The sequence below is a fragment of the Nyctereutes procyonoides genome, unplaced genomic scaffold (assembly GCF_905146905.1).
Source record: "Nyctereutes procyonoides isolate TBG_1078 unplaced genomic scaffold, NYPRO_anot_genome, whole genome shotgun sequence".
In the NCBI taxonomy this organism is placed as follows: domain Eukaryota; kingdom Metazoa; phylum Chordata; class Mammalia; order Carnivora; family Canidae; genus Nyctereutes; species Nyctereutes procyonoides.
The window spans coordinates 12,332,791-12,354,090 of NW_026575042.1; the positions used below are offsets into that span (position 1 = coordinate 12,332,791).

At 37.0% G+C, this 21,300-nt stretch overlaps 1 protein-coding gene across 2 annotated transcripts in view; it reads left to right on the forward strand.

Annotated features, from left to right (window-relative positions):
- Positions 1-89: 89 nt before the first annotated feature.
- The window catches only part of GASK1A (golgi associated kinase 1A), an 81,366-nt gene continuing 60,155 nt past the window's right edge, over positions 90-21,300 (forward strand). Inside the window, exons 1-3 of one of the 2 annotated variants that reach the window (XM_055321444.1) lie at positions 90-209; positions 2,778-2,858; positions 3,810-3,926. The gene's annotated coding sequence lies outside the window, so the exon portion shown is untranslated. Of the gene's footprint in view, positions 210-269; positions 538-2,777; positions 2,859-3,809; positions 3,927-21,300 lie in introns of those variants that run through there. The other variant, XM_055321445.1, reaches the window with a different exon arrangement.

The following is a 21,300-nucleotide window of genomic DNA, read 5'->3' on the forward strand; positions in this document are numbered from 1 at the left end:
GAACTAGAAGACGTGACCACCGAGATGTGGGGTCCTCCAAGTTTACTAGAGAGAATTTCAGAGAGGGCATAAGTTGGTGGGACAGTGTGATGACGTACTTCCGGCGCAGCCATATTTTCTTTAATGCGCGAGCGTTTGGTTTGTGAGGACCCGTAGTGGTTCCCCAAACCTGTTAGCTAGAAAGCGGTAGAGGCCGCCCGGAGCCCACGGTGAGTGGGTCTGGCTTGGCCTGAGGAGGACGGGAGGGACTCCGCGGGAAACGGGCGCGGTTACTGGGATCCTCACCAACCCCGTGGGCTCCGCTGGATTCCGGGGTTCTGGCCTCGGGGCTCGCCCGCTGGTCTCTCGTCCCCACGACGACTGTGTGGCCTGTTTAGATTCTGGTACTGACACAAATTCGAGTGTTGACACCGAGGTCCTCGAAACGTTTCACACGTCTTTGCCCCGGGACACGTTATCAATAGAGAACACGACTTCGCGGTCGCTGCAGGCCCCTCTTGCCCGAGCCGTGGAGACCTCAGCCCTACCCCTCGGCCTGTACGTCTTCATGCTCTTTCCCCCCTTTTCAGGTGGTTCCAGGAAATAGGTCTGTGATCACGTCACTTACTTTATTTGCCCGGCCTGGTGTAAACCTAATCTGGAAGCTTATTACTGTCCGTAGAGCAGAGTTTTTGAGAATATTGAAATGGTAGGGCCTTTTTACCCTCGAATGGAGACTATTTACTTAATGCACACAGCGGGGAACGGGGGAGCCCTGAGTTTGGATGGTCCCACGTGAATGTCTAATCTAGAAATCTCATGACGAGTCACATCCACCAAGCACCTGGTAGGTGTCCACTGTTTAGCGTACAATTTCACGTGTACACTATTAAAGAAAATGGAGAGATTTCTTACCCTCTTCACGTCGTTTGTCACTCTTCTCATTACGTTCTCTTGACTTTCCCTTATTGTCATAACCTCATTGTTAGGGTTTCTATCAATCAGATTAAAAAGTTGGACCCGGCTGTTAGTGAAGTGTGTTGGGTTGTGATTAGTTCTCAGCCTGAGCTTGTTACCTATGTTTCAACTCCATAGTTTTGGTTTTCTTCGTAGGCAAGTAGGAAGGAGTGTTTTGTAGGGCGGCCTCTGCTACTGTTCTACTTCCAGAGGATTTACTTTTTACAGATTGTCAACTGTGCAGATCAGACCTTTCTGCTTAAGCCCATTTGCTTCATATGTCAGTATTAAGTATCCACTGTAAGGGACATTTATTACAAAGATATGATGACAGCATGATTTAAGGGAACTAGAGTACAACCACAAGGGTACCTATTTACTCAGTATGAATCACTGATTTTTGTTAACTGGGACAAAGACCATCCATGAATTTAGAAGTATTACTTGTGTGGGTTTGCATTGTGTTTTTTTGCACATCCTGCATTTAGTAACTACTCTTTCTCCGTTTTGGAATTCCCTGTAATTGCCAGAATGTGGGTTTTTATCCTGTCCTGACAGCTCTTTTTCTCTGAGAGCCTCAGCTTCTTCTACCTTCTTGCATGACTTTTTGGACTCACTAAGACGGGTCAGTGGAGGAATGGGCAGTGTTCTGGGTATCTAAGGTCTTTTGTCTGATGCTATTGTAGGATCCTGAGACTTAGCAAACTGCAGCTAGGGAATTGAAGTGGAAGTTGTTTTTAACATTTACAAGTCCATGCACTTTTATACTTATTAAATACTTCTGACCTGATAGCAGCTATTTGCATTTAGGGGGTTACCTTTAACGTGTAAACCTTGCTGATTCACTGTACTGAATGGCAGAAGGCTTACTTCATAATGATGCACTATTAACTGACCCAGAAAGGTAGTTGTAACTACTTTATGAATTTGGTTTTGCTTCTCTTATAATATTTAGAACTTGGGAGTATTTGAGATATGTCATGAAGTTAGTGGATCATTTAATATGTTTCTTCTCACATGTTTCTTCTCACGACCTATTCCCAACATTTATAAAATTGAATGAAGATCTTATAATAAGTCTATGTATTTAGAGGAGAAACTAGTAGTGGGAGACATAAAGATATTCCTAAAAAAACTTTTTTTTTCAAATTCTGTTTTTACTTACTGCTTATGTAATAAAACTGCCCTATTCTAATATTTTAAAACATAAAAGGAAAAGCAGATCCTGAGATCTTGTGTTTGATGGATTCTTTGTACATAACTCATTCCTAATTGTACTGTGTGGATTCTAGGGATCTTAACTGGAGCACCAGCTTTCTTTTCAGCACATGACATTCTAACCACTGACTACCCTGGTTTCCTTTTCTGTCCTCTTTCTTTTTTTTTTAATTTTTATTTATTTATGATAGTCACACACACAGAGAGAGAGAGAGAGAGGCAGAGACACAGGCAGAGAGAGAAGCAGGCTCCATGCACCAGGAGCCCGACGTGGGATTCGATCCCGGTCTCCAGAATTGCGCCCCGGGCCAAAGGCAGGCGCCAAACCACTGCGCCACCCAGGGATCCCCTTCTGTCCTCTATGATGTCTTCTCTGGATTACTGAAAATTATAGTTTTCTCAGTCCACCTTCTCATCCTACATTCTTGGGATGATTTCTGTTACCTTTCTATGTTCACGTCTATGCCTGCTATTTCATCATCGTGAGATGAGAATTGCCACTGATACAAGGCAGTAACTGAGAAGTAGTAGTAATTCACATAGCCTCAGAGGGGTCAGATGTTGTGTGCAGGAGTTATGGTCAGTAGAGTTATTGTTACTAATGTTTCTTTCTTTACCTTTAGCTCCTGAGACTTACTTTTCCCCAAGATGGGAATAAAAGAGATCAGATGATGACAGCAGTGTCCTCAATAGCCAAGCCCCAGGTAAGCTGGGTTTCCTCTGCCTCTGCACATATGCATGTGTGTATATACATATGGATATTTCACACAAAAACCCCTCTGGTACACGAGGGACCCAATGCTAAATACTTACCACTGTAGGTGCCCTTTCTATGCCTCTCAGTGATGGTTTTGACCATCACCAAAGTCTTGAGGCCCAAGAGAGCAGGAACTTATCCTTTCGGGAACCAGTAACTTTTGAAGATGTGGCTGTGTACTTCACTGAGAAGGAATGGGCCAACCTTGCCTGTTTATAGGGCCTTGTACAAAGGGTATGATACTGGAAAGCTATGAGACTGTGGCTTTCTTTGGTAAGGCGTCTCTGCTACTTTGTCTGCCTGGGCCATCAGAGGTTAAAGAATTCTCTTATCACTATTAGCTGACCCCAAAAGGCAATGTCAAGGCTCGCCAGGCAAGGAGAGCCCTCCATAACTATTTAACCTCCAATAAAATTTTCCTTCTTTTTACCTCATAAAAGTTACCCTCTCTCCCTACCTTTTAGAGGTGATACTCTGGGTACAGTAAGGTTGGAGCCAAATCTTGGTATCTTCTCCCTAGTATTGAATCTCCAGGTGATCTTGAGAGAACTCAGCCTATTTGTTTACCTGTGGGAGATGCTCTACCATGTGTCTGTTTCCCCACAGTGGGAATTTTCTATCCTTTAACAAAGAAAGTAAGAAATTTTGTTTCTCTTTAAGTAGAAATTTGTCTCTCAGGGTGTTCAGGCTTCCTTGGGAGCACTATGCAGAGACTTCTTTCCAGGATACTTCCCTGTACCTCTTTAGGGTACCTCTTGCTCAGTCCACCCTGGAATTACTCTCCCCACCTTGGCTCATTTTGCAGCCACAGGCTGTGATTGACTGCTACGACTCTGGTTATCATAGGATATATTTCAAAAATAAGAATATTTACCTCTCACCATCTTCTTTCCTTCAGGTAGTATCACCAACTTCCAAACCAGCCCACATCTATCAGCTGGAGCAAGGAAGAGAGCTGTGTTTCACCAGCCACAGGGAGCACTAAGCAGGAGGAGCAGGAGAGCTGGCTCAAAAGGTAAGTCAAACAAAGGATGCCCTTTATAACTTTTTCTCTTCCTCTTCATTTTGATGAAATGAATGAATGAATGAATGAATACGTGTTCTCTGTGTCCGGTATCAGGGAGTATACTGGTACCCTTGATCACACTCTGACTGGTCTGTTACTCATTGCTTCCAATCCCTTTAAATGATTAGTACATGAAAATCTTTTTTTTATTTTTTTTATTTTTTTTCGATAGTCATACAGAGAGAGAGAGAGAGAGAGAGAGGCAGAGACACAGGCAGAGGGAGAAGCAGGCTCCATGCACCGGGAGCTTGACATGGGATTCGATCCTGGGTCTCCAGGATCGCGCCCTGGGCCAAAGGCAGGCGCCAAACCGCTGCGCCACCCAGGGATCCCTGATTAGTACATGAAAACCTGCTTCAGTGTTGCACACACTGGATATATGGAACAATTTTTCTAAATACTGGTTATATGTGATCGCCTTTATCCAGTTTTCCTCAATTTTACAAAATTGATAAGCTCAGTGCAGTATTATCTTATGCATTAACCAACAGAACATACAGATTTTATTTTGGCTTTTCAAGATAATTAATATATTACTAATTTAAAATAATTTTTTATATTGAGATACTTCAGGTTAGCTTACAGATACGATTTTCCTTCCCTTTAGGATACATCTCAAAAATAAGAATATTTACCTACTTGGGTAAAATAATATTGTAAGCAATAAAATTAAAAATTCCTCAGAATCAGTTCTGGGGAAACAGGACAAAGGCTTCTTTACTTTTAAACACCAGTTTTCAAAATAAGTATTGAAAATCCATCTTAAATGCTGTTTAATGCACGCTTTCATTTTCTGTAGACTCACGAATTTCTGTAGATTTAATGTTTTTTGATTCATTAAAATTACTCATTTTGATATACAAAACTGGCTCTCATGTCTTTTTTTTTTAAAAAAAGTAGCTTTATTGAGGTACAACTCACAAATTATGTACCGGTACAACTCACATTTCACCCATTTAAAGTATATAGTACAGGGGTGCCTGGGTGGCTCAGTGGTTGAATATCTGCCTTCAGCTCAGGTTGTGATCCTGAGGTCCTGGGACCGAGCCCTGTATCAGGCTCCTTGCTCAGCTGGGAGTCTGCTTCTCCTTCTCCCTCTGCCCTTCCCCCTACTCGTTCTCTCTCACATGTGTGTGCTCTCTCACTCTCAAATAAATAAATACAATTTTTGAAAAATAAAAAATAAAGCATACAATTCAGAATGGGAGAAGATATTTGCAGATGATATATTTAATGAGGGGTTAATATTCCAAAATATAAAAAGAACTTATGCAGCTTAATACACACAAATAATCCAATTAGAAAATGAGCAGAAGACCTGAACAAACATTTCTTCAAAGAAGATCTACAGATGCTCAAAAGATGCATGAAAAGATGCTCAACATCATTAACTAGGAAAATGCAAATCAAAACCACAATGAGATATCACCTCACACCTGTCAGAATGGCTAAAATCAAAAACACAAGAAACAAGTATTGCTGAGTATGTGGAGAAAAAAGTGAAGCTCTCTTGCACTATTGGTGGGAATGCAAACTAGTGCAATCAATGTAGAAAACAGTATGGAAGTTCTTCAAAATGTTAAAAATTAAATTACCATGTAATTCAGTTATTCCACTACTGTATATTTACTCCCCTCCTCAAAACATACTAATTTAAAAAGATATATGTACCCCTATGTTTATTGCAGCATTATTTACAATAGCCAAGATATGCAAGCAACCCAAGTGCCTATCCACAGATGAATGGATTAAGAAGATGTGATATACATATACAACGGAATATTACTCAGCCATAAAAAATGAGATCTTGCCATTTGCAGCAACATAGATGTATCTAGAGGGCATAACGTTAAGTGAAATAAGACAAAGACAAATACAATATGATTTCATTCAGAGGTGGAGTTTCGGAAAAAATTAAATGAAAAAGAGACAAATAGACCCTTAAGCACAGAGAACAAATTGGTGGTTGCCAAAGGGGAGGTGGGAGGGAGAAAGAGCTAAAATAAAGGGGATTAAGAGTACTCTTATTATGATGAGCACTTAGTAATGTATATAGAATTGTTGAACCATTGTATTGTACACCTGAAACTAATATAACACTATATTAATTATACTGCAATAAAAAATTCAAATTCGATTTAAACTAAAATAACAAAGTGTACAGTTCAGTGGTATTTAATATACTCACAGATTACCACAACTTACTTTTGGAACATTTTTGTCACCCGAAAAGGAAACCCTATATCCATTTGCAGTCAGTCTTTATCCCTCTCTCACCCACAGTTTCAGAAAACCACTTATCTACTTTCTGTTTCTATAGATTTGCCTGTTGTGGATAGGCATGTATTTATTTTTAAAAGACTTTACTTATTTATTTTTATATTATTATTTGAGAGAGAGCACAAATGCAAGGAGGAGGAGAGGAACAGGGAGAAGGAGGAGGGGAAAGAATCTCAAGCAGACTTTACGCTGATCTGGAGTCAATGGAGACAGTGTGGGGCTTGATCTCATGACCCTGAGATCATGACGTGAGCTGAAGCTGAATCGGATGCTTAACCGACTGAGCCATCCAGGTACATTTATTTATTTACTTATTTACTTACAGATTTTATTTTTAAGTAATCTCTATACCCAACAGGATCCTGAGATCAAGAGTTGCTTGCTCCACTGACTGAGCCAGCTAGTCTGTTGTGGTTATTTATATTAATAGGCTCATAAAATATATGGTCTTTTGCTTTTACCTAACATGTTTCAAGGTTAGTCCATTTTGTAACATGTATCAGAACTTCATTCCTTCTTATGTGTGAATAATATCCATCGAATGAGTAATACCACATTTTTATTTATCATTCATCAGTTGATGAGCATTTGGGTTGGTTCTGTTGTTTGGCCATTATAAATAATGCTGCTATGAATATTAGTGTACAAGTGTTAATGCAGACATATGTTTTTGTTTCTCATGGGTACTTACTCTAGTTATATACTTGCTGGATCATATGTTAATTCTCTGTATAATATTTTGAGGAGTGACAATTTTTTTCCAAAGTGGTTAAGCCATTTAAATTTCCCACACAGCAGTGTATGAGGGTTCCAAATGCTGCATATCTCACCAATTCTTATTGTCTGTCTTTTTTATTATAGCCATCCTAGTGAGTGTCAAGTGATATCTCATTGTGGTTTTGATTTGTATTTCCTTAATTACTAATTATGTTGAGCATATTTTCATGTGCTTTTTGGCCATTTGTGTATCTTTTTGATAGAAATGTCTATTCAAATATTTTGCACATTTTTAAATTGGGTTGTTCATTTTTAAAATTTTTGAGTTGTAAGTACTCATATTTTAGATACTAAATCCTTATCAGACACGATTTGTAAAAATTTCTTCCCATTCTGTGGATTGTCTTTTCACTTTCCTAGCAATTTTTTAAAAAGATTTTATTTATTTATTCATGAGAGAGACAGAGAGAGAGGCAGAGGGAGAAGCAGGCTCCCCCCCGGGAGCCCAATGTGGGATTTGATCCCAGAACTCTGGGATCATGACCTGAGCCAAAGGCAGACACTCAACCATTGAGCCACCCAGGTGTCCCCTTTCCTAGCAATTTTTTTGAAGTGCAAAAGTTTTTAATTTTGATGAGGTTCCTTGGGATTGTCTATATATAAAATTATGCCATCTGCAAGTAGAGTTTTACTTCTTCCATTACAATTTGAATGTCTTTTACTTCTTTTTCTTGCCTAATTACTCCAGCTAGAACTTCTAGCACAATGGAATAATGTAAATTGCAAGTATGGACATCCTTATCTTATTTTTGATCTTGTGGGAAAACTTTCAGTCTTTCACGATTAAGTATCATGTTAGCTGTGGTTTTTCTCTTAAATGTTCTTTATCTGGTTGTGGAAATTTCCTCTATTCCTAAGTTTTTAGTGTTTTTTAGAGTTTGTGAACTGATTTTTCTGTGCCTATGAAGGTGATAATGTGTTTTTTTTGTCCCGTTATTCTATTAATGTGATATATTACATTGATTGATTTTTGTATGATGAATTAACCTTGCATTCCTTGGATTTTGCAATTGCTAATATTATACAATCCTTATATGTTGCTAGTTTCAGTGTGCTAGTGGTTTTTTGGAGAGTTTTTGCATTTATATTAATAAGGAATATTGGCCTGTAGTTTTCTTACAATATTTTTGTCTGGTTTTGATATTAAGGTAATAGTTGGCTTCATAGAATGAATTTGGAAGTTCCTTCTTGTATTTTTGAAAAAATTGTGAATGGTTAGTAGTAAATCTTTAAATGTTTGATAGACTTCACAGTGATAATGTTTAAATGTTAGGTAAAATTCACTGCCATCTGGGTCTGGGATTTGTTTGTGGGAAGTTTTTAAAGTATTAATTCAATCTCCTATTATAGGTCTGTTCTGATTTCTTGTCAGTTGTGGTGGTTTGTGTCTTTCTAAGAATCAGTCCATTTTATGTCAGTTACCAAATTTGTTGACAGTTATTCATACTATTTTCTTACAATCTTTTTATTTTCTGTAGTGATGTTACTTCTTTCAGTTCTGATTTTGATCATTTGAGTCTTTTCTCCTTTTTTTTGGTCAGGTTAGTATATCTTTCTCAGTATTGTCAATCATTTCAAAGAACCAACTTTTATTTTTATTTGTTTGTTTATTTATTTTAATCTCCACTGCTTTTCTATTTTTAAGATTTTATTTCTTTCCTCTTTAGTCTTTATTATTTCCTTCTCTTTTCTTGCTTTGGTTGTGGTTTGCTCTTGTAGTTTGCTCCTGTGCAAAACAAGTAGTTTTCTACTTTCTTAAGGTGGAAGTTTAGGTTATTGATTTGAGATTTCTCTTCTTTTTTAATATAGGCATTATCATTTACAAACTTTCTTCTAAACACTGTTTAGATATATCCCATGAATTTTAGTGTGTCATGTTTTCATTTTCATTCATCTTGTATTTCTAATGTCACTTTTGAATTCTTCTTTGATCCATTGGTTGTTTACTGACATTTGCTTCATAGCCTACTATTAGAGTTTGTACTGGAGAATGTTTCATATGTGTTTGATGAATGTGTATTCTGTTGTTGGCTATAGATATCTGTTAGGTTTATAATGTTCGAGTTTTCTATTTCCTTCTGAATCTTCTGCCAAGTTCTGTCTATCATTGAAAGTGGGATATTGAAGTCTTTATCAGTAATTGTCTTCTTCCTTCAATTCTAATGGTATTTGTTTCATGTATTTGGGGGCTCTTTTTTAAGGTATATGTATGTTTATGGTTGTCATCTTTTCCTAATAGATTTACCTTTCTATCATTTTAGTGTATCCCTTTTACCTCTAATAACATATTTTAAAGTCTATTTTCTCTGATATTAGTATAGCCATTCCAGCTCACTTATAGTTGCTGCTTTCATGGTATATCTTTTTCTTCCTTTTACTTTCACCTTGCTTGTACCTTTGAATCTGATGTTAGCATGTAGTTGGATCTTATTTTTATAGCTAGTCCCACAGTCTTTGCTTTATTATTAAGTTATTTAACCCAGTCACATACTATTGCTGATATGGTTGGATTTATGTCTTCCATTTTGTTTTTTGTTTTCAATATGCCTTGTGTCTTTTATGTTCCTCTGTACTTAATTTACTTACTTCTTTTGCATTAAGCAAATATTTTATAGTAGGACATTTTAATTTCTCTTATGATTTTTTTAAAGATTTTTAATTAATTTATTTATTCATGACAGACACAGAGAGAGAGGCAGAAACACAGGCAGAGGGAGAGGGAGAGAAGCATGTTCCATGCAGGGAGCCCGACGCGGGACTCGATCCCGGGTCTCCAGGATCATACCCTGGGCCAAAGATGGCACCGAACCGCTGGGCCACCGGGGATGCCCCCTCTTATGATTTGTTAAAACTATGTTTTGAGTTCTTTTTCTAGTGGATTTCTCTAAGGCTTACAATGTACATCTTAACAGACTCTACTTCAGGTTTACACTAGCTTAATTCCAGTAAGATATAAACTCTACTGATCTTTTTTCTATTCCCTTCTCCCCCAACTGCAGGTTATTAGGCCCTCCCCTCTTTGGCCTGGTCATACCAATCCAGCCCTACCTCTTGCCTCTCCCCAAAGGGCTCCCTCTGTTCCAGACAGTTCTTTCTGCCCACTCTACACCATACACACTCTCACTTCCTACCTTACAGCCCTTGGAATGGCCTGGAGTGGCTTCTTTGGTTATGTGGCTGCAATGTCAGATGTCCATTTGTGATGGAATCAGCAACTCTGCCTGCAATTGGTGGCCTTAAGTATCCTTGTGGGGTATAGTGCATAGCAGATGAAGGGGAAGTGGGAGGGCATGTTTGGAGAATGCTCAGCACAAATTACTAGCATGGCCTACTCTTTCCTTCTGAGGCCCACATGATATTTTGATGCCTCCCTTATGTGAGTAGAGAGCCTTTTCTGGAAAGTAGGACTATGTAGGAAGTCCTCTTCTTAGCAACAATTGAAATAACAATAGTCATAAGTACCATTTATTGACCATTTACCATGGACTAGGTACTATGTTATAGACTTCATATGCTTTATCTCAATCTTGTCATTGTTTTGTGAGGTGAAGAGTTGTTATTGCCACCATTTCATAGATGAATACATTGGGGTTTACTGGTAAGTTGGAATTGAAACCCAGAGAGCATGACTCCAGAACCCTTGCAAGGAGGTGGTTGTACCACCTCCTTTATATTCATCTACCCCTATTGGTGCTTTGTGCTTCAAGCTAAGATCTTTGAGGTCAGGAATCCTAAACTTCTCTCTTTTCCCTACTCCTGACCCATGCCACTGAAAGACCTCCCTTGGTCCAGCTCTCACATATGAAACCTATGGAAGGGCTAACCACAGCCTCTGTCTATCTTCTTCAGGACTAGGAGCAGCTGAAGATCTTGCTCAAGTGCCTTCCTGCTGCAGAAGAAACTTGAAGAAAATGGGAGTAAGAGAAATAAGGGTTGGGGAGAGCAGCTGCAGCCTTGATCACAGCCTGGGCATGGGGAAGAAGGTTATAGAGAATTGTGTTGGTTGGAAACCAATGGTACATAAATGAAAATATTTATGAGGACCTGACTGTGTATGTAGCATAGCCAACTGTTGAAATAGACAAATATGCCAAGGAGATGATAGCCACCTAGAAGCAATACACTTGGGTCTCACTTTCATTTTGATGATAAGACTGGTATTATGTAGGCTGAGCTTACGTAATTCAAAGGTTGCTCATGCATTATGAATATTGCCATAAGATATGTTAAAAAGTTATTACACTGTTGTCCAAATAAATTATAACTATTTTAAGAAAAATGTACCTCCCAATCCCATTTTAATTTATCATGTTCTTCATTAGCCCTTGTCCATATGCACATATAATTGATCATAACAGATAAAAGGCTATGCTTTGCTTTTATTCCATTATTATTGTCTTAAGCATTTTCTCTCTTCCCCAGCTTTGTATACTCTTCATTATTACTGTTTGTCATTGAGCGAGTGTACTCTTCTTATCCCCTCTGAGTTGTGAATGTTTCTAGGGTAGAGACTATGTCTTAATCATATTTTCCCTTCCACCATCCAGTAGGTGGTAGTTCATTTTTATGGAAGTTCATTAATGAAATTAGGAAATTTCTATTTGTGAACTTTGTAAATGATGTTATTGTCAACAGTACCACAAACACAGTTGTTTCCCCCTTCTTTTGAATGATTTCCTCTGAATAAATTCTCAGATTCACCAGATCCAAGGATATAATCTTTTTATGTTTTAAAAACATGCCTTTATATTGCCTTAAAAGATTGTACTAATTTACTCTAATAATAGAAATGTATAAATACTTGATTTCAGTCTTATCAGCAGTAGGTATTACAATTTTAAAAATACTTTAATTGGCATAAACTGTGACTTCTTTTTTATTTATATTTTTTATATTTGTTACAAATATTGTTTATATTTGTTATTTTTTATATTTGTTATTTTATATTTTTTATATTTATTTATATTTTTATATTTGTTATATAATTGTTTATATTTTTTATATTTGTTTTTATATTTGTATAAAATTTGTTTTATATTTTTTATATTTGTTTTTATATTTGTTACTTTTTTATTTATATTTGTTATATTTGTTATATTTGTTTTATATTTGTTATATTTGTTTTATATTTGTTAATTTGTTTATATATTTATATTTGTTATATTATGTTTGCTGAATATATTTCTATATTAGTTTGGTAATTTTAATTCCTGTTGTGAAAATTTTGTTTTTATTTATTTTTTTTTAATTTATTTATTTATTTATGATAGAGAGAGAGAGAGAGAGAGGCAGAGACACAGGCAGAGGGAGAAGCAGGCTCCATGCACCGGGAGCCCGATGTGGGATTCGATCACGGGTCTCCAGGATCGCGCCCTGGGCCAAAGGCAGGCGCCAAACCGCTGCGCCACCCAGGGATCCCGAAAATTTTGTTTTTATATCATGTGCCTTTCAATCCACTGACTTCTTAATGTTTTGCTTAAGAATTTAAGATCTTGAATGCAGTATATAAAAACCTTGTTTTTCAACCTTCAGAGAAGTGATATTTACTCATTTCTACTTTAGTAAGTTCAAAATATTTTTCTAACTTATATTGTGATATATTCTTTAACTTGCTAATTATTTAAAAGTATATTCTTTAATTCCGAACACATGAGAATTTTTTAGTGGTCTTTTGTCGCTGAATGCTAGCTTGGTTGAATAGTTGTCAAAGAACATACTCTGCATTTCAGTCCTTTGGAATATCTTGATACTGCACAGTGAATACTCAATTTTGGGAAATGTTCCAGACTTTTTGTAAGAACGTCTATTTTGTAATTGCAGGGTACAATATTATACATAGATCCATTAGGGCAACTTTGTTTTTGTATTCTTTAAATATTTTATACCTTGACTTGCATATTTTGCCAGTTACTGAGAGGCATATTTTAAAATGTCATACTGTGCTTCTGGATTTGTCCATTTTTCCTCATTGAGGCACTATTTCCAGGTGTGTATAGGGCCTTATGGGTCTGGATAGGCAGTAATGTGTGGATGGGTGGGCAGACCCCACTCCACTGTGGTCCTAAAATAGTGCGCTCCAGCTCCTTTTTTGCCTCTTAACCTGGGGCAGCAGTACTTTCCCATTGACTCTTGCAGGGATTCTGAGACTGAGGAAAGTTAAGTTACAAGTTGGTTAGAGAATAGAGACAGAAAAACAGAAGAGGGGTCAGGAAAGCATAGCTGCCAAAAGGTTGCCAGGGAGGAAGAAAAGAGGCTGTTATTTTGACAATGTTTTTGAATATTCCCAGTTGCCAAGAAAGAAATTATTACTTTTTGGGGAAAAGTTTTGAAGGCCTTTCCCTATCACTTCCTGCCATGCTTTCAAATGCTACCCATATGCACATGGGCCTTTTGTGTCCTTCAAATCCAACATAAAACCAATTTTCTTCTCTGCAAAGTCCAGATCCAACCCCATACACATCATTTCAGTTCCCTTTGACTAGAATGCCCCTCTTTCCCCTGTTGCTCACTTGGAAAAGTGCTATTCATCCTAAACACTCAGCTGGCCAAAGTCCTGGAAGCATTAGCTCATCTATTTAGGCAGGTTTAATTCTTCCTCTTCCAGGTGTCAAGAGCAGCTTGCTCATTTCTTTCTGATAGCTCTAGTCATATTACTCACTTCCACACTCTCTCTCTCATCTGGAGATCCTTCTGGCCAGAGGACTGTGTTCTAGTCATCTTTGTCACGTTGGCCACTTACACAGTTCTTGGCATATAGGAGATACTTAATACATATAGAATCAAGAAATGAGTGAGTAAAGTGATTTCTGCAATCAGTAGATGAGGTACATATTAGACAATTCAATCACTTTAAGATTAGTTCACCCAGTAAACATTTATTAAGCTCACTCATTCTCTACCAAGATTACATCTGTGAATAAGTTAGTCAGGCATCTTGTCCTCATATTGCTCAGGAAAACCACAGAAGATAGGCAGCCATCTCTGGGGGACAGCAAGCACTATGGTAAGTAATACATTTTTGTGAATCCCACACTGAAAGATCAGCTAGTAGTAAAAAACAGTGGGGTGGGGCTTGCTCAGGATAAGGTTTGTGAGATGCCTATGGCAAAGGGTTGGTTAAGATAGAGCCTATTAAAAGGTAGAAGGCCCTAAAGACCCCATGAGCACACAGCCACAGATCTTCTCAGTGAGGTACAGACTGTGGGGTCAATTGTACTCATTGCCCTAATTTGTCTTAGTTCTGTCTCCACCCTTGTGAGACCAGGATATTATATAGGAGCTAGGAAAAACCCAAGACTGAAGGCATATAACAGCTTCCCATGGAAAATTGATCATAGAGTAGAACTATTTTACTTCTTCAAATCATTATTTAAAACATTTCTCTCTTATTCTTGATTCAGGGACTAGCCTGGCTGTGTCAAATCCTGCCAGCCTTGAAGCTCAGTGCACTGCTCCCTTTTTATTGGTTGTGGGGGAATTGCTATCCATGATTGGTGAGAGCAATTCAGGATACCGATTACTATGAATTCTCAGAATTTATCTTCAGATCTTAAATGTGTGGTCAGCTCAACAGTATCTCTTGAACTTGAAAAGAAGTGATCGGCATTAGGAAGCATGTTGAGCTGAAGCTGCCCTTCATTTATTCTCTACATTGCTGCTTGGGTACAAGAACAAGGTAGGAGAATCATCATTGTTTTACTGAGGGCTCTATAAGCAAGGCCTGGGGAAGTGTGTAAGAGAAGATCCTGATGTGGGGCTCAATCCCAGGACTCCAGGATCATGACCTGAGCGAAAGGCAGATGGTTAATGAACTGAGCCACCCAGGCACCCCACAAAATTCAGTTTTAAACCTAGATTTGACTATCTCCACAGCTCCACATTCTCTTCATGTGGTTTGCAAAATGAAATTCCCACACCTGTAGCATTTATAATTTACTTAGGGAGATAAGATTCCTAAAAGTACGTTTAATAAAAAGTGACAGCAACTTAAAATAGATAAAACAGAGGCCTTTTAAATAGATAAAACAGAGATACTTTCATTGACATGGAAATGTTCATAATATATTGCTAAGTGAGGAAAAGCAGGCTTGAGAATAGCAAGGTAGTCTTACTGGAAGCAAAGAGTAAGATGGATTGTCCATCACCCAGATCAAGATGGTGCAGAGACTTCCTTGTGGTTCTTACTGGTCAACTTCCTCCCAAGGGTTAACTATTCTAATGATTTCTATTACTGTAAGTTAGTGTTATCTCTTCTACATACAAATAAAATCATTTAGTATAAACTTTTTAATGTTTAGATGCTTTCATCACATTTTGTCTGTGAGGTTTATCCATGTTGTGTGTAGCAAAAGGCTCTTAAAGTTGCTGAGTACTATTCAGTTAATGAACTATACCACTGATTGATGGATATTTTTGTGGTTTCAGATTTCATGCTATTGTGACTAAAGCTCTATGAACATTGTTTTACATGTCTTTGGCTTCCCTATTTGCTCATGTCTCTTGAATATCTATTGATCAATTGATACTTTATAAATGTGTATTAATTACTGTAGAGGTGGAATTGTTGCCTCATAGATTGGACATATGTTTAGCTTTAATAGGTGCTGCCAAAGTTTACAAAATAGTCATAATGATTTATACTGTTTCCATCAATGTATGAGAGTCTTTGTTGCTCTGCATTCTCCTCCTCCTAGCCATGTGGTGGCAGTGTAGAGGTAGCTTAGTGATTTTAATTCATATTTCCCTAATGACTGATGAGGTTGAGTACCGTTTTCATATCCTTTTGGTTATGTGGATATAGTTGGGGTGAGAGTTCCTAGTCTGCCTCAGGGGCTTGCAGAGTTTGAACTTCTCATTGGCACTGAGAAGACGCCTGACCAGATGCAGGGCAATAGGAGAAGAGGAAGGGATGGGGCCTGAAAGCTGTCAGCAATGAAACATCGATAATGGAGTGATGCTTCTTATTACTTTTATTTTATCTTAAAAATATCTCTAAAATCTGTAATGGTGAGAAGATAATAAACCTACATATTTACTGAAATAATATTTACCTTGTTGCATGCACTTGGAACACTAGATAAATAAGTATGAAAACATGATACTTAAGATGATTTTAACTCTTTGGGTTAGGCCAGGGAATTAGCCTTTAAGTGTGATTATATTTTGCTTGGTTGTACTGTGACTGTTTTATGAGTGAGAACTAGAGTTAGAATTCCGAAAAAAATACAATTTGTTTCTCTATTTTGTTTCTTAAATTCCACATGTGAATGAAATCATGTGGTATTTGTCTTTCTCTAACTTATTTCACTTAGCATTATACTATCAACATCCATCCATGCTGTTGCAAATGGCAATGTTACATTCTTTTTATGGCTAAGTAATATTTCATTGTATGTATGTGTACCACATCTTCTTTATCCATTCGTTTGTGGATGAACACCTGGGTTGCTTTCATATCTTGACAATTGTAAATAATGCTGCAATAAACATGGAGGTGCATATATCTTTTCAAATCGGTGTTTTCATATTCTTTGGGTAAATAGTAGTGGAATTACTGAGTCATGTCATAACTCTATTTTCTTTAACTTTTTGAGGAGCCTCCAGTTTTCCATAGTGGCTGCATCAGTTTGTATTCCCAACAACAGTGCAATAGGGTTCCTTTTTCTCCATATACTCACCAACACTTGTTTCTTATGTTTTTTATTTTAGCCATTCCTATAAATGTAAAGTGATATCACACTGTGGTTTTGATTTTCATTTCCCTGCTGATCAGTGATATTGAGCATCTTTTTTATGTGTCTGTTGGCAGCTTCTTTGGAGAAATGTCTATTCATATCTTCTGCCCATTTTTAAATTGGATTATTTTTGTGTTTGTGTTGAGTTGTAGAAGTTCTCCATATATTTTGGATATTAACCCCTTACCATATATCTCCCTTGTGAATATCTTCTGAAGAAAAATAGAGATAAAAAAACACAGTTAAATGTAGAGCATAAACTGGTGGTTACCAGAGGGTAACTCGGGGGTGGTGGTGGGTGAAACAGGTGATGGGGACTAAAGAGTATACTCATGATGAGCACTGTGTATGTCTAAACTTGTTGAGGATGCCTGGGGCGCTCAGTTAAGTGTCTGCCTTCAGCTCAGGTCATGACCTCAGGGTACTGGAATCAAGCTCTGCATCAGACTCCCTGCTCAGTGGGGAGTCTGCTTCTTCCTCTTCCTCTACCCACCCCCCAACTCATGCTCTCTGTGTGTGTGTGTGTGTGTGTCTCAAATAAATAAATAAATAAATAAATAAATAAATAAATAAATAAAATTTGTTGAATCACTATACTGTAGACCTGAAACTGATATGACACGTATGTTAATTATGCTGGAATTTAAAAAATAAAAAATAAATATAATTATTGACAATTTATCCATAGTGGTAAACTAAGTATGGATTCTTGGCTATCTCAACAGTTATAAACTTTTTTTAAAAAAAGATTCTATTTATTTATTCATGAGAGACACAGAAAGAGAGAGGCCAGAGACACAGGCAGAGGGAGAAGCTGGCTCCATGCAGGGAGCCTGACGTGGGACCCGATCCTGGGTCTCCAGGATCACTCCCTGGGCTGAAGGTAGGCGCTAAACCACTGAGCCACGCAGGGATCCCCCAATAGTTATAAACTTAAAGACTATGTCTTATGTAAATTATTTCCTCTCAGTTTTCACAAAGACTGTGGAATAGAGAGGGAAAGCATCCTTTCATATTTGCTTTTATAAGAAATGCAGGCTTATAAATGTGAAATGGCTTGCCCAGTTACTGCTTTCTGGAGCAGTCAATTTAGATAAAGATTTTGAAACACAATGTCAGAAAGGTATTTCAAACATTTTAACAATGATTTAGTTACTTTGACATTAAAACAAACACATTCTACCTGTGAGGCAGCTTAAGGCCTCATCCTTAGTCATGTGGGCCTAAATCCTCTCTGGTTTGCCATTAGGGAAAAAGTTCAAGGACTACTGCATAAGGTATACAACTCTTAATAAAACAAGGTCCTAATATTCCAGGAATAAAAAGCAGTCACCTGATGATAGGGAAGAATAGATCGTAGGACTGACAGGTCCTAACTTATCCCCACTATAATTTGTTCTTTCTACTAGCTACCTAATTCTCTCCTCTTTGCCAGCATGTCTGACCCTTAGTTTACTCAGATATGGCTTCTCTCTAGCCAAGGCAAGGACAAAAATCCATTTCTACTTTTTCTAAGTCCATAAGTGGTGGGGTCTGGGTTTTGAACCTCAGTTTCTCCATCTATAAAATGAAGACTATAAGGGCTACTTCATGGGGTTGTTGTAAATATAATTATGTATTTATATACTAAATCATATAAATATATTTATTAAATATTTGTAAAACTTAAATATTTATAATATTTAATATGTAAATATATAAACTAATATATTCATATATTATTTTATACATTTATATATTATATATTATATATAAACATAATATATAAAATAATATCTGAATAGATTTAATATAAATATTAAATATATTTATTAAATATATTAAAAATAAACATATATATTAAATTAAATATCCATGTAAAGAACTTGCACTATACCTGGTGATTTTGGATCCTCAGTAAGTATAGTTAGTTGCTAATTGAATTCCTCCATTCTGGAAGTGGATATAACTGATATAGATCTGAGCTTCCTTTGGGTAAGGGTTACTGTATCCCTGGTTTGCTCAGTGTTGTCTTGGTTTTAGCACTGAAAATCCAGCTTTCCAGGAAGCTTCTTGCCAGGTCACAAAAAAGCCTGCCTAAAATCATATTTTCAAGGTATGAAACAAGAAGGATGTCTGTTTTGGTCCATATGGGTTGTCATAATACCATAGACTGGGTGGCTTAAACAACTAAAATTAATTTTCTTACAATTCTGGAGACTAGAAGATCAAGATTAAGATGCCAGGAGGTTGCCGATAGTCACCTCTTTGTACACACATGACATCTTTGTATGCATGTGGACAGAGAGAAAGCAAGCTCCCTGGTGTCTCTTCTTATAAGGCACTAATCCTCTTGGGTCAGGGCACCACCTATGACCTCATTTAACCTTAGTTGCTTCTTAGAGGCTCTGTCTGCACATACAGCCACATTAGGAGTTAAATCTTCACCATATGAATTTTGGGAGGACACAAATATTCAGTTGATAACAGTGTCCTCCTTAATTTGGAAATATATTGATAAGAATGGAGAAAAGGATTACAGTGAATCAATTTATATGCTGTTTCTCTGAAGCAGTTTGGTTATCTTTGAAGAGGTCACATGAACTGATTACACCTGAGTCATTTGATGTTGTGGGTGGGTTGCATCAAAAACTTCTACAGCAGGGTACCTGAGTGGCTGAGTAGGTTAAGCGCCCAACCCTTGATTTCATCTCAGGCCATGATCTCAAGGTTGTGAGATTGGGCTCCACACTGGGCATGGAGCCTGCTTAAGATTCTATCACTCTCCCCCAACCCTGCTCACTCTCTCAACAAACCAGCAAAAACCTTCTGCAGAAAAAAAAAAGACTTGATTTTTGGAAGTAAGATTGCATTAGAACTCTAAAAAGTATCACCACAAAAGGGCAGCAAGGTTAAACAGGGCTTTCTCAATTTCTTTATTAAAGAATGTAACAAATTAGAATTAATTTCACAATTTCAAATTACCTGTGCGCTTTAAATCTACTTTTCCTGAGAAAGAGAGGTTTCACGTATGATGACAGCTAACTTGCTTCAGATTACTTTAAAATGATAGATATTTCAGACATAGTTCATCTGATGAATTTATAGATGCAAAGTACCTGATTGACAAACAGCTCATTTACCAAAACAAACTTGTAAATACAAAGTTGATAGACATTTTTGGAGAGCTGAAAACTAATTCCTACAAATCTATAAGCCTGTTCTTACAGGTATAAGATAAACCAAATAAAATCCTCAGTATCCCATTTTCAAATGCTTTCGTTAAGAGGATATTTAGCTTCATATCATCACATTGGACTGACACTACAAATCAATAAAACATATACTTGATAAGAGCAGAGTTATAAGTCAAAGTGAGGTTTACATGTGACTGTATTTGGTTTTACTATTACATATAAGACAAAGAAGGATGTCCTAAAGGTTGCAGGCAGTTCAGAGAAATGCCATTGGGAAAAGAACAGGAAAAGTAAAAAATATCCTACTGTATCATGGGATAGAAACATATTGCCCCACTGAACTCCCTTTTAGCAACCACCAATCTATTATTATTATTTAAGAGTCTGGTTTTTTATTTGTCTCTTTTTTTCTTTGTTTTGTTTTTTAAATTCTACGTATGAGTGAAATCATATCATATTTGTCTTTCTCTGACTTATTTTACTTAGCATAATACCCTCTAGGTCCATCCATATTGTTGCAAATGGCAAGTTTACATTCTTTGTATGGCTGAGTAATATTCCATTGTGTATACACCATATCTTATTTATCTGTTCGTCTGTAGATAGACACTTAGGTTGTTTCCGTATCATGGGTATTATAAACAATGCTGCAATAAACATAAGAATGTAGATTATCTTTTTCAATTGGTATTTTTGTTTTCTTTGGGAAGAACTTTCTTTCAAAAGTCAACCAAATGTTTCAGACAGGTCCTCTGGAAATCTAGTTAATGTCTGTTGCAGCAATGAACTCAATCTTATTCTTCCATTTCTTGACAAAAACCTCTTTAAATAGTGTATCATCCCTGGCTCTCAGGAGATTGACAACATTTGTAGAAATAGATACAATTTTTTTCAGGATGGCTGGTAGAGTCATTGATACCAGTAGACACCACTGAATGTTGAGATGAGAAGCATATTTCTTCACAAAAGCAGCACAACCAGATGTGTTGCCAAGCATCACAGATGCTGTGTCTGAGCCCAGAGTACTAAGATTTTTATTCTGCCTGAGTTTGGCAAAGAAATTCTTTACCATGTTAAAGACATTGACTGCAGATTCTAAAAGAAGTTCACAAAGCAGCAATTCTCTCTTGATTATAAGAGCTTGCAGACAGGAGTTGGCTTTGGCTATAAAACAGTGTATCTCTTTGTATTGTTATATGCAAAAGAGAGATATTAAATAAATGTCAGAAAAATAGCATTTATGAAATAAAAGTAAATAACAATAATAAGTAATTCTAAAGAACATTTATTTCTATATTTTTATTTTGAAGTGATAACACCTACATGTATAATAATTTGTTATATATTATATTATTA